Source organism: Phyllobates terribilis, unplaced genomic scaffold (genome assembly GCF_046119375.1).
Source record: "Phyllobates terribilis strain yellow unplaced genomic scaffold, ASM4611937v1 Scaffold_279__1_contigs__length_2497574, whole genome shotgun sequence".
NCBI classification, from domain to species: Eukaryota; Metazoa; Chordata; class Amphibia; order Anura; family Dendrobatidae; genus Phyllobates; species Phyllobates terribilis.
The window spans coordinates 2,403,631-2,418,609 of NW_027363039.1; the positions used below are offsets into that span (position 1 = coordinate 2,403,631).

The 14,979-nt window shown below is 49.1% G+C and overlaps 1 pseudogene; it reads left to right on the forward strand.

Moving 5' to 3' along the window:
* Nucleotides 1-2,815: 2,815 nt before the first annotated feature.
* LOC141220288 (uncharacterized) overlaps nucleotides 2,816-14,979 on the forward strand; it is a 53,108-nt pseudogene continuing 40,944 nt past the window's right edge.

Genomic DNA, 14,979 nt, shown 5'->3' on the forward strand with positions numbered 1-14,979 from the left:
TACAAGAAGTCACCGACCACGACCGATGGATCCTGTAACTAAGGCTCAGATCACATCTACAAGACGTCACCAACCACAACTGATGGATCCTGTAACTAAGGCTCAGATCACATCTATAAGACGTCACCGACCACGACCGATGGATCCTGTAACTAAGGCTCCGATCACATCTACAAGACGACACCAACCACGACCGATAGATCCTGTAACTAAGACTCCGATCACTTCTACAAGACGTCACCGACCACGACCGATGGATCCTGTAACTAAGGCTCCGATCACATCAACAAGACGTCACCAACCACGACCGATGGATCCTGTAACTAAGGCTCCGATCACATCTACAAGACGTCACCGACCACGAACGATGGATCCTGTAACTAAGGCTCCGATCACATCAACAAGACGTCACCAACCACGACCGAGGGATCCTGTAACTAAGGCTCCGATCACATCTACAAGACGTCACCGACCACGACCGATGGATCCTGTAACTAAGGCTCCGATCACATCAACAAGACGTCACCAACCACGACCGATGGATCCTGTAACTAAGGCTCCGATCACATCTACAAGACGACACCAACCACGACTGATGGATCCTGTAACTAAGGCTCCGATCACATCTACAAGACGTCACCGACCACGAGCAATGGATCCTGTAACTAAGGCTCCGATCACATCTACAAGACGTCACCGACCACGACCGACGGATCCTGTAACTAAGGCTCCGATCATATCTACAAGACGTCACTGACATCGACCGATGGATCCTGTAACTAAGGCTCCGATCACATCTACAAGACGACACAGACCACGACCGATGGATCCTGTAACTAAGACTCCGATCACATCTACAAGACGTCACCGACCACGACCGATGGATCCTGTAACTAAGGCTCCGATCACATCTACAAGATGTCACCAACCACGACCGATGGATCCTGTAACTAAGGCTCCGATCACATCAACAAGACGTCACCAACCACGACCGATGGATCCTGTAACTAAGGCTCCGATCACATCTACAAGACGTCACCGACCACGACCGATGGATCCTGTAACTAAGGCTCCGATCACATCAACAAGACGTCACCAACCACGACCGAGGGATCCTGTAACTAAGGCTCCGATCACATCTACAAGACGTCACCGACCACGACCGATGGATCCTGTAACTAAGGCTCCGATCACATCTACAAGACGTCACCGACCACGACCGATGGATCCTGTAACTAAGGCTCCGATCACATCTACAAGACGTCACCAACCACGACCGATGGATCCTGTAACTAAGGCTCCGATCACATCTACAAGACGTCACCGACCACGACCGATGGATCCTGTAACTAAGGCTCCGATCACATCTACAAGACGTCACCGACCACGACCGATGGATCCTGTAACTAAGGCTCCGATCACATCAACAAGACGTCACCAACCACGACCGATGGATCCTGTAACTAAGGCTCCGATCACATCTACAAGACGTCACCGACCACGACCGATGGATCCTGTAACTAAGGCTCCGATCACATCTACAAGACGTCACCGACCACGACCGATGGATCCTGTAACTAAGGCTCCGATCACATCAACAAGACGTCACCGACCACGACCGAGGGATCCTGTAACTAAGGCTCCGATCACATCTACAAGACGTCACCGACCACGACCGATGGATCCTGTAACTAAGGCTCCGATCACATCAACAAGACGTCACCAACCACGACCGAGGGATCCTGTAACTAAGGCTCCGATCACATCAACAAGACGTCACCAACCACGACCGAGGGATCCTGTAACTAAGGCTCCGATCACATCAACAAGACGTCACCAACCACGACCGAGGGATCCTGTAACTAAGGCTCCGATCACATCTACAAGACGTCACCGACCACGACCGATGGATCCTGTAACTAAGGCTCCGATCACATCTACAAGACATCACCGACCACGACCGATGGATCCTGTAACTAAGGCTCCGATCACATCTACAAGATGTCACCAACCACGACTGATGGATCCTGTAACTAAGGCTCTGATCACTGATGGATCCGGTCTCTCGGCCTCTGGTCTCCCCCTGGAATCCCCTCAGTGCTGACGTCACACAGATCCTGTTCTGTCTCCAGGAATATAATCTGCGGGGAATGTTCTCTGCTCTGTATATAATGTCTCCTGGGCGCAGGTCTCTGTATAATGGCTGATAACAGAGAGAACAGAGATCCAGGAGAAGTATGAAGCGTCTGCAGCACTGAGGGGGAGGAGCTGTGGTGACGTCATCATTATCACAGGTCCTTCACCACTTCTCTCCTGAGCTCCGCCCCCTGATCACATGGCGGTGACGTCACAACAGGTCATTCACCACTTCTATCCTGAGCTCCGCCCCTGATCACATAGCGGTGACGTCACCACAGGTCCTTCACCACTCTCATGAGCTCCGCCCCCTGATCACATGGCGGTGACGTCACCACAGGTCCTTCACCACTTCTCTCCTGAGCTCCGCCCCCTGATGACATGGCGGTGACGTCACCACAGGTCTTTCACCACTCCTCTCCTGAGCTCCGCCCCCTGATCACATGGCGGTGACGTCACCACAGCTCCTTCACCCCCTCTCCTGAGCTCCGCCCCCTGATCACATGGCGGTGACGTCACCACAGGTCCTTCACCACTTCTCTCCTGAGCTCCGCCCACTGATCACATGGCGGTGACGTCACCACAGCTCCTTCACCCCCTCTCTCCTGAGCTCCGCCCCCTGATCACATGGCGGTGACGTCACCACAGCTCCTTCACCCCCTCTCTCCTGAGCTCCGCCCCCTGATCACATGGCGGTGACGTCACCACAGGTCCTCCCGCTCTCAGTGCAGCAGCTCCGTCCTGGCTGTGCGCAGCTCTTGCTCTCTGGTATCAGCCAGCAGCAGGTTTCCGCTTCCCGCCATTCCGGTGAGATTACAGGGAGGGTTTGTGGTGAATCTGTGAGAGGAGAGTGTGGGGTGAGATCAGAGCTGTTCCTGTGGAGGCTCCTGCTCCATGTGACTGCGGCTCCTCAGTGTTGTATGGGGGATGTGCAGCGGCTCCTCCTCACCTCACCGCCCCCGCTGGAGGTGGAGTTACCACGGTGACCGTCCCCCGCTGGAGGTGGAGTTACCACGGTGACCGCCCCCGCTGGAGGTGGAGTTACCACGGTGACCGTCCTCTGCTGGAGGTGGAGTTACCACGGTGACCGCCCCCGCTGAAGGTGGAGTTACCACGGTGACCGCCCCCGCTGGAGGTGGAGTTACCACGGTGACCGTCCCCGCTGGAGGTGGAGTTACCACGGTGACCGTCCCCCGCTGGAGGTGTAGTTACCACTGTGACCGTCCCCTGTTGGCGGTGTAGTTACCATGGTGACGGTCATCTGCTGGCGGTGTAGTTTCCACGGTGACCGTCCTCTGCTGGAGGTTTAGTTACCACGGTGACTGTCCTCCCCTGGAGGTTTAGTTACCACGGTGGCCGTCCTCCCCTGGAGGTTTAGTTACCACAGTGACCGTCCTCCCCTGGAGATTTAGTTACCACGGTGACCGTCCCCTGCTGGCGGTGTAGTTACTACGGTGACCGATCTCCTACGAGGCTGATAATGAGCGGTCAGATTGGTGGAGGAGGCCGCGGTGGAGTTTGTGGCTTTTCCTCCTGATTCTTCCTGACAAATGTCGGATATTTGGGGCAGAATTCAGTGATTGTCGTTATATCGTCCCCTGTGATCTCCATCTTCTCCTTTATCATGAAGACGCCGGCAGGACGAGATCCCTCCAGCTGATCCAGTGTTCATCTCTCCTTCTCCTGAATGACCCCGAGGATGGACGAGGACGAGACCACCAGAAGATTATTACAATTCACCCTGGAGATCATCTCCCTGCTGAGCGGAGAGGTAACTCCTCTACATTTCTATCAGCTTTATTGTGTTATGTAACAAGTCCGACATCGGGAAGAGGAAATCCAGAAGAGGAAGAGAAGGATTCTTTACTGTAAGAGCAGTGATTGTGTGCAGCTCTCTGCCAGGAGGAGTTGTCATGGGGATTCCCTATAAGAGCTGTAGAGGGGCCTGGATGTCTGTCCTGAGTGTAATAATATTCCAGGTTATGGCCCCAGATTACTGGAGATGGTTATTGATCCCGGGATTTCTACTGATTGTCAGATCTGGAGTCGGGAAGGAATTCTTCTCCCTAAGTGTCTCTCTCCATACACAGGATTACACAATAGTGAGGAAGACACCGGGGGAGGGTGTGACTCCCATCATCCATCTCCAGGAGTCAGGAGGGCGGAGCCCGGACCCCATCACAGAGCCTCCCCCGCACCCCCCGATACATGAGAGGAAGAGGAAGAAGATCCTAGAGCTCAGCAACAAGATGATTGAGCTGCTGAGCGGAGAGGTGACTGCTGGGACATTATACAGGACAGCACTGGAGGATTCTGGGTGATGACCGGAGAGGTGACTGCTGGGACATTATACAGGACAGCACTGGAGGATTCTAGGTGATGAGCGGAGAGGTGACTGCTGGGACATTATACAGGATGGCACCAGAGGATTCTGGGTGACGACCGGAGAGGTGACTGCTGGGACATTATACAGGACAGCACTGAAGGATTCTGGGTGATGACCGGAGAGGTGACTGCTGGGACATTATACAGGGCAGCACTGGAGGATTCTGGGGGATGACCGGAGAGGTAACATAGTAACATAGTTACATAGTTAGTAAAGCCGAATAAAGACTTGCGTCCATCAAGTTCGACCTGTAAGTTCTGTAATTGCTAAAGTTGATCCAGAGGAGGGCAAAAACCCCAAATGATTTGGCCAATGTTCACCTGAGGAAAAATTCCCTCCCGACTCTGAAACCAGCAGTCAGAATAAATCCCTGTATCAACCTACTATTTTATTCTTTTTTTAAGTATACGCTGAAATCTGCCTGGTATCTAGAAATGCATCCAGTCCCCGCTTGAACTGGTTTAGTGAATCTGACATTACCGTCTCCTCACTCAGTGAATTCCATATTCTCACTGCTCTTACCGTAAAGAACCCCTTCCTATGCTGGTGCTGAAACCTTTTCTCTTCCAGTCTTAGTGAATGCCCTCTTGTTACCGTAATATCCCTCCTTTTGAACAAATCCCTGGCAAGATCTCTATACTGTCCCCTAACATATTTGTACACATTTATTATGTCCCCCCTCAACCTTCTCTTTTCCAGTCTGAATAGTCCTAGTTTTGCCAACCTCTCTGGGTATTGCAGTCCCTCCATTCCCCTTATTAATTTTGTTGCCCTCCTTTGTACCTTTTCAAGCTCATTTATATCCTTTCTATATATTGGGGCCCATAACTGAGCACAGTATTCCAAGTGTGGTCTGACCAGTGCTTTGTACAGTGGAAGAACAATGTTCTCATCCTTTGCAGCTATACCTCTTCTGATACATCCCATTACCCTGTTTGCCCTTACAGCAGCGGCCTGACTTTGGGCACTCCAATTTAGTTTGCTATCAATCAAGATGCCCAAGTCCTTCTCCATCTCTGAATTCCCCAATGATTTCCCATTCAGTGAGTACTGGTGACTTCCATTTTTCCTTCCCATATGTATGACCTTACATTTCTCCTCATTAAACCTCATTTGCCATTTAATGCTCCACCTACCCAGCTTATCCAAATCCCTCTGTAGGTCTGCACTGTCCTCTTTTGTATTAATTGTTTTACATAACTTTGTGTCATCTGCAAATATTGATATTTTACTATTGATCCCGTTGACTATGTCGTTAATAAAGATATTAAATAACATTGGGCCTAGTACAGACCCCTGTGGTACCCCACTAGTGACGCTTACCCAATCTGAGTATATTCCATTTATAACCACCCTCTGCCTTCTATCCTTTAGCCAGTTAGCTACCCACTTGCAAACATTTTCCCCCAGCCCCATCATTCTCATTTTGTATACCAACCTATTATGTGGCACGCTATCGAACGCTTTTGAGAAGTCGAGATACACGACATCCACTGGTTCCCCCTGATCTACTCGAGAGCTAACCTCCTCGTAGAAGTCAATCAGGTTTGTTTGGCAGGAGCGATTCCTCATGAATCCATGTTAGTTCGGGGTTAATAGATTATTAGCATCAAGATGCTCCATAATTGCCTCATTAATAAAGCCTTCAAAAATTTTGCCCACAACGGACGTCAGACTCACCGGCCGATAGTTTCCGGCGTCACTTTTTGCTCCCTTTTTGAATATTGGCACTACATTCGTCTGTCGCCAATCAAGTGGTACAGACCCAGTCTCAACAGAGTCCTTAAATATAAGATATAAGGGTCTGTCTATCACATTACTTAGTTCCCTTAGTACCCGTGGGTGTATGCCATCAGGTCCTGTTGATTGGTTTATTTTAATGTTACTGAGGCGTTTCTGTACCCCAGCTTGGGTTAGATTTGTCATACTTAGTGGAGGATTAAGCTTGTCACTTCTCATTTCGCCTGTTAGTTCTTTTTCCTTTGTGAAAGTTGACGAAAAAAATGTATTTAATAGATTAGCTTTATCCTCATCTTTCTCTATGATTTTGCCTTCCTCACTTTTTATCGGTCCAATATTATCCGATTTAATCCTTTTACTATTTATATACGTAAAGAACAGTTTGGGATTTGATCTACTTTCCCTAGCAATACGTCTCTCTGTTTCCTCCTTCGCTATTTTTATTTGTTTTTTTGCAGGTTCTCGTTTTTACCTTGTAACACATTAGTGCCTCCTTACTGTTTTCCTGTTTTAATCTCTTGAATGCCTATTTTTTGCTATTTAACGCCCCTTTTACGTTCTTATTCAACCATATTGGTTTCCGCTTATTTCTGGCCCTTTTATTCCCATACGGTATATACCTCTCGCACTGAGTATTCAGAATTCTTTTGAAGGTTTCCCATTTACTATTCGTATTTCCTTGATTAAGAACTTTGTCCCAGTCTATAAGTTGAAGGTTTTCTTTCAGCTGATCAAACTTCGCCCTCCTAAAGTTTAATGTTTTAGTTGTTCCCTTATTGATAACCCTACTGAAGGGCATTTTGAAATTGATAATATTATGATCGCTATTACCTAGGTGCCCCCCTATCTGTACCTCAGTTATTCTATCAGACCTATTAGTCAATATTAGGTCCAACACGGCCTTCCCTCTCGTTGGTTCCTGCACTAGTTGGGAGAGATAATTATCCTTAATATTTGTCAAGAACCTTTTTCCTTTCTGCAATCTACAGGTTTCTGTTTCCCAGTCAATATCCGGGTAGTTGAAGTCCCCCATTACAATCACCTCATTATGTTTTGCTACTTTGTCTATTTGTCCTAATAGCAGTTTCTCATTCTCCTCTGTTATATTGGGTGGCTTATAGCAGACCCCCAGTAATATTTTATTATTATTTTTTGCCCCCTCTATCTCTACCCACATGGACTCGACCCCCTCTTCTCCCTCTCCTATATCTTCCCTTAGTCTGGGCTTTAGACGTGACTTTACATATAAGCAGACTCCTCCGCCCTTCCCCTGTTTCCGGTCCCTTCTAAATAAACTATAATCTATTAAATTTACCGCCCAGTCGTAGCTATCGTCTAGCCAAGTCTCTGTTATACCTACGATGTCATACCTCTCCTCCGATATTAGCGCCCGCAGCTCATCCGCCTTATTGGTCAGGCTTCTTGCGTTGGTCAGCATGCAAGTTAAAACTTTGAGGTTATTTAGCATCCTATTCTTCTCTAACGATCTAACTGTACTATCCCCACCCCCCTCTCCACCCTCATTATATTCACTTCTCCCCTTCCCCCTTGCTTGCCTCACATTCCACCTATTTCCTTGGTTCCCCCCCCCCGTCTCTAGTTTAAAAACTCCTCCAACCTATTAGCCATCTTCTTCCCCAGCACCGCTGCACCCTCCCCATTGAGGTGCAGCCCGTCCCTACGGTAGAGCCTGTTGCCGACAGCGAAGTCGGCCCAGTTCTCCATGAACCCAAACCCTTCTGCCTTGCACCAACTCTTTAGCCACTTATTCACCTCCCTAACCTCCCGTTGGCGCTCCTGTGTGGCTCGCGGGATTGGTAGTATTTCTGAGAAAACTACCTTGGAGGTCCTTGCCCTAAGCTTCCTACCTAGATCCTTGAAATCATTTTTAAGGACCCTCCATCTACCACTCACTTTGTCACTGGTGCCAATGTGGACCATGACCGCTGGGTCTTCGCCAGCCCCACCCAGTAACCTGTCAACCCGATCCGCGATGTGCCGGACTCGAGCGCCAGGGAGGCAGCACACCGTTCGGCGATCCCGGTCTTTGTGACAGATTGCCCTGTCTGTCCCCCTAATAATAGAGTCACCCACTACCAGGACCTGTCTAGCCTGCCCTACACTGCCCCCCTCCCCCTCATTACTGGAGCATACACTCCCCCGGCGGTCAGAGGATCTGTCGTGCTCCAATAATGCCGGTTCTGAACCAGCCTTCCTATACTTCTTCCCTCTATCCCTTCTAACTGTTACCCAGCTCTCTGCCTGTTCAGCCTGCGCTTCCCCACTAAGCTCCACCCCCAGTGTTGACCCATTGAGTGTCTGCTCGGTGAGCAGCAAACTCCGTTCCATGTTGTCGATGCTCCTCAGTACCGCTATCTGAGCACTTAGATCCAGGATTTGGGCTTCCAAGTGCACGATATGCTCACATCTCTCACAGCAGTATGGATCCTTGAGCGGTAGCTCAGGGAATGCATACATTGCGCAAGATGTACACTGCACGGCTCCGACCAACATGGACGTCATTCTAAATATGGGGATACAGTCAGTATATATGTACAAGTACAAAACACAATTATTTATATATAGGTGTATGGACGGGGATCAATTAGGGATGTGCAAGTGTATCGATTAGATATCGGCGCGGGATCAGTTAAGTATGGACGGGGGATCAATTAAGTATGGACGGGGGATCAGCTGAGTGGGTCAGGTGGATTAATTAAGTATGGACGGTGTGTCCGTTAACTATGGACTGGGATCAATAAGTATGGACTGGGGAAATAATTAATTGTGGACTAGGGAATCAATCAATTAATTATGGACAGGGGGTTTAATTAAATAGGATGGGGGGTAAAGCAAATAAATAGGTATGGACGGTGGGTCAATTAACTAAGGACTGGGGATCAATAAGTATCAATAATATCAATAAATATGGACTGGGGAAATAATTAATTGTGGTCTGGGGAATCAATCAATTAATTATGGACAGGGGTTCATTAAATATGGTGGGGGATAAGGCAAATAGATAGGGACTGGGGATGAGTAAAAGTGGACAAGGGGAATCTATTAAATAGGACAAGGGGGATCAATCAATAATGGGCTGGGGGGTTCAATCATTTAAATTTGGTCAGGGGGATCACTTTAATATGGACGGGGGGTGGTCGGGGATCAATTAAATGAGGACGGGGGGGTCAATTTAACGTGGTCAGAGGGATCAGTTAAATATGGACGGGGTGTTCAGGGGAATCAATTTAAATATGGACGAGGGGTGATCAATTAAATATGGACGGGGGGGTGATCAATTAAATATGGACTAGGGAATACAATACAATTACAATACAGATACAAATACAATACAGTACAGTACACACTTGGGTTCAGTAGGGCCGCTTATCGCGGCCTCCTGCCCCTCACTCACCTCCTCTAGGGACGCTGCTCGCTATCACAGCGCGCTTGTCCCTCCGGTCGCCTCTTACCGGTCCTCCTGATCACCTCCTGGTCACCACCACCTGGCACCCTCCGCCGGCCGGCACTGCACGCTACCACAGCGCTCTCTTGCGCTCGTCCCTCCGGTCGCCTCCTACCGATCCTCCCGGTCCGCTCGGTCACCTCCGCCTGGCTCTCCTCCCTTCCCAGGAGCTCTCTCCACACACAGCACAACTCTTGCAGCACACGGCAGGCTCCGCCTCCACCACTTCCTGTCAGGCCTCCTCCCACTTCCTGTGTAGAGGTGACTGCTGGGACATTATACAGGACGGCACTGGAGGATTCTGGGTGATGACTGGAGAGGTGACTGCTGGGACATTATACAGGACAGCACTGGAGGATTCTGGGGGATGAGCGGAGAGGTGACTGCTGGGACATTATACAGGACAGCACTGGAGGATTCTGGGTGATGAGCGGAGAGGTGACTGCTGGGACATTATACAGGACCGCACTGGAGGATTCTGGGTGATGAGTGGAGAGGTGGCTGCTGGGACATTTTGCAGGACAGCACTGGAGGATTCTGGGTGATGACCGGAGAGGTGTCTTCTGGGACATTATACAGGACGGCACTGGAGGATTCTGGGTGATGAGCGGAGAGGTGACTGCTGGGATATTATACAGGACAGCACTGGAGGATTCTGGGTGATGAGCGGAGAGGTGACTGCTGGGACATTATACAGGACAGCACTGGAGGATTCTGGGGGATGACCGGAGAGGTGACTGCTGGGACATTATACAGGACAGCACTGGAGGATTCTGGGTGATGAGCGGATAGGTGGCTGCTGGGACATTATACAGGACAGCACTGGAGGATTCTGGGTGATGAGCGGAGAGGTGACTGCTGGGACATTATACAGGACAGCACTGGAGGATTCTGGGTGATGACCGGAGAGGTGACTGCTGGGACATTATACAGGACAGCACTGGAGGATTCTGGGTGATGACCGGAGAGGTGACTGCTGGGACATTATACAGGACAGCACTGGAGTATTCTGGGTGATGACGGTGTCGTTGTTGTCAGGTTCCTATAAGGTGTCAGGACGTCGCTGTCTATCTCTCCATGGAGGAGTGGGAGTATCTAGAAGGACACCAGGATCGGTACCAGGAGGTGATGATGGAGGAGCTCCGGCCTCTGACATCACCAGGTGAGAGGAGACTCTTGTTGGCTCCGGTGGATGTGATGACGTCTCTCGGCCTCGTCCTATAATAGATGATTTTTCTCCAGACTTGCTCTGCTTTTCTCTACATTTTCTCACAGCTTTCATTCCCTGATTATTCTCTTCTGATCTGTGAGTCGCGGTTTCTCCGCTGTCGTCTTCATCAGTCTTGAGTCTTCGTCCTCGGCGGCTTCTTTCAGAATCTTTCACCATCCTTAGAGCATCGGTCACATTTTGTCTGCAGATGTCCCAGCGCTTCTGTCCTTTCTCTCCTGTGAGATCTTTCGGTACCTGAGTCTGTTGTGGATTGTTACTCAGCAGAGTCGGGGTTAATTTACTGATGATTTTCCCCCTAATCCGCTGTCGCTCGTCCGTCCCTCAGAATCGGTGCCGGCTCAATGTCGTCATCAGTCGTGGTCGGGCGTCCGGCTCCTCCCTCTTGCCTGACACTTGTGTGATCTTCCTTGGTCTCCTCCGTTCATTCTTCTTCTTTGTGACAAATCACTTTCTTCTTACTGAGCACAAAGTCCTGGATAAATATCGGCACCGGACCGTCCCTCAGACCCCGAAACACGAGTCCTGAGATAAAGATGGAGCGTGGTGGAGCCGATCACCCACCAGAGCCTGACATGGAGGCTCCAGCAGTTCTCGGCCCCCGCGTCTATTCACCACTCGCTCTGCAGGCGGAGAAGCACAGAACTTTCCGCACTGGAGGAGAAGGTCGGATCACCGCGCGCTCCTCTCTATAAGGGTAATGTGTCTCCTGGAGGAGAAGGTCGGATCACCGCGCACTCCTCTCTATAGGGGGAATGTGTCTCCTGGAGGAGAAGATCGGATCACTGCGCACTCCTCTCTATAGGGGGAATGTGTCTCCTGGAGGAGAAGGTCGGATCACCGCGCACTCCTCTCTATAGGGGGAATGTGTCTCCTGGAGGAGAGCGGCGATTCTGAGTACGGAGAGGTATAGACCGTGCAATGCCCCATGGGAAATAAGATATGCAGAGAACGGGGTCTCTAGCGCCACCTACAGGAGGCAGCAATCCTAGGAGTCAATATCAATGTTTCAACCCCATCCTGTTGGGAAAAATTTCCATTTTTTTCATTTTTTTTTTCCTCTCCTTCCATAAGCCAGAACACTTCTATTTTCTATCCACAGATGTTTGAGGTTTTGTGTTTTTTTCGCAGGAAAAATTGTGCATTTTACCATATAATGTGCTGAAATCAGGAAAAAAAAAATCCAGCTGCGGTGAGACAGTTAGTGAAAAAAAAAAAAAACCCAATTCCACATTTATATTTTGTTTTTTGTTTCTCTGCATTTATTGGGCGGTAAGAACGACCTTGTGGCGATTTTCCAGGTCAGAACAGGTACAGCGATTCCAAACTTCTGGGTTTGTTTTTTGAATATATTTTTTGGGTTAAACAGATTCTGTGGCATCGGACCAGACAATCTCTCCTTGGCTCCCCGTGTGCATCAGTAAGCGCCCATGACCCCGGTGCCTGCTCTCTAGTTGTCCTTTCTACACATTGATAGACGCTAACCGCTGCGTACCGGGTGCTCCCCACAACACCGTCCTTCCGGGTTCTGTGACTTCATCCGTCAGCCGTACATGTGCCCTGTTTTCTTCCTTCAGAGACAAACTCAGAACTTTCCGAGCACTTGCTGCCTATTTTAGTGTTTATATCGATGTGGATGCGGAGATTTATGTCTGTTTAAAAAGGAATAAAAACACATTAACTCGTGTTTTTTTGGCTCTCAAAATACAATCACTGGTAAATGGTCACCGTCCTTCCCCCAATCTCCATACAGTAAATTAGGAGAGAAGAAACCAATTGATGTAAATGTGGAGCTTTCTCCAGCTCCTCTGTGGTTCCATCCCTGGTGGAGATGGAACTTGGAGTTGTGTTTCTTAGCACGGCTCCTCCATCTGACTGACGAGGGTCTTCTCTGTCCCTCTCCTGAGGGTCCTCATCCTCCGAGTGCAGAGCAGAGAGCATTAGGCTTTGGTCTCGCTGATTACCACTTCATACTTGGGGCCCACAATGTGCTGGGACCTCTGTACCGGGGGTGAGGACCACAACAATGTAATTTAGTCCCTGATACATAAAACTAGAATTACCGGTTCTGAGAGACGAGTCTCATATATAGACAGATACACGGCAGGTCATGTATTCCGTCTCTGTGTCTCCACAGATGGATCCAGGAGGAGCAATCCACCAGAGAGATGTCCCCGTCCTCTGTATCCCCAGGAGTGTCCAGAGGAGAATCACAACATCCCGGAGGATCATCAGGTAGATGACACTGAAGTCCCCACAACATCTGACCATGACGTGATGGGACTTGAGCTCATCTTACATTTTTATGGTGAAGATCTGAATGACATTAAGATTGAGGCTATCGATGAAGAAGAAGAGATGATGGATTCATGGACCGATCAGCAGGGTGAGGAGGGGAGACTGTCCTATCTGTTCTTTGGTCACCTACTACTACTCAAATCATCTCATCACATGACCCAATCTATTCCGTCACTATGTGTTTCCTACAGATGGATCCAGGAGGAGAAATCCACCAGAGAGATGTCCCCGTCCTCTGTATCCTCAGGACTGTCCAGAGGAGAATAACAATGTCCCGGAGAGTCATCAGGTAGACGGTGCTGAGCCCTGTACTGGATCTGTATATGGGGGGACATTTCTGGTACTGAGGTCATTGATGTCATATATTTTGGTGGTTTCTTGTATTGTGCTGATTGTTACATCTGATAAATCAGAAGGAAGATCCGACTAAGAATAAAGTGAAGGACGAGACAGAAGAAGAAGCGATGACGAGGAGGGATCAGCCGTGTGTGAGTGATGGGAAGGAGGAGCTTCCCGTAGATGTTTCCACAGGTATGTAATAATGACCGGCGTGTGATGATGATGATGATGATGACTGGCGTGTGGTGATGATGATGACCGGTGTGTGATATTGTGTGGAGTCTCCGGTGCAGTGAAGCTTTATCCGTTGTGCACATCACAGCAGAAGAGTCCGGTGGTGTCGCAACTGCTCCTCTAGAGTGCGGCTGTGCACCGATGACTAACGGGGTCGCCTCCACACTGCTTTTGATGATTTAGGAATCAAATTCTTAATTTTCCTAATTATATTACTTCTAATATTACTTCCATATTTTTATTACACAAGTCCCGTGCTGCCATATAAATGACTGAGCTTGTGATACAGACAGAACCTTTGGCAGAAGATTCCCTGTAATGAGGCAGATGGAGGCATTGTGGACCCCGTCTGACCTGGATTTGGCATTCTCCGTCTTTTTCAGCGTGCGTAAAAGAGCCGTTAGCATAGTTTTGTGCATCTCTGAAAAGAAGGACACAGCTGAACAGAGGCCTGACGGTGTCCAGAGTAACTCTGCTGCCACATTATATTGAATGGATCCCTTGGGGGTGTCATCTGAATCACATATTTTGTAGATTTAGATGGAAACCCTAATGTAAGTGCTCAGCGTAGAGCGCAGGATAAATGTGATCTAAAATGTTCTGTACCCCAGAATGCCACCAATAAAAGCTTCTACTCAACCCACGAAAAACAAGTCCCCACTCTGGTTCATCATATTAACAAAAACATAGGGTGTCCACATTATGTGACGTGGCTCCCACCTAATGAAATCCAGCAAGATCTGCTCATCTAAATATCCTCTCCTCCTGTGCCCCACAGTATGCTTAAACCACAAGTTAGCGTCCACATGTTTTGCATTATTGTAGCAAGGAGAGCCCACTTAATTTACAGGTTGGTTGTCTCCAGAAGCACAAGCTGAGCATAATGTACTAGGCACTGCAATATACCGGGCGCTACTGTGTACTGGGCACTACATCGTATGGGCGCTGTGACGATACAGTTTAAAATTTTAATTAGCCAGACGATTAGATTTGTTAAGTCACAGTGGCTCAGTGGTTAGCACTGTAGCCTTGCAGCGCTGGGGCCCTGGGTTCAATTCCCACCAAGGACAACATCTGCAAAGAGTTTGTATGTTCTTCCCATGTTTGCTTGGGTTTCCTCCAGGATCTCCGGTTTCCTCCCACATTCCAAAG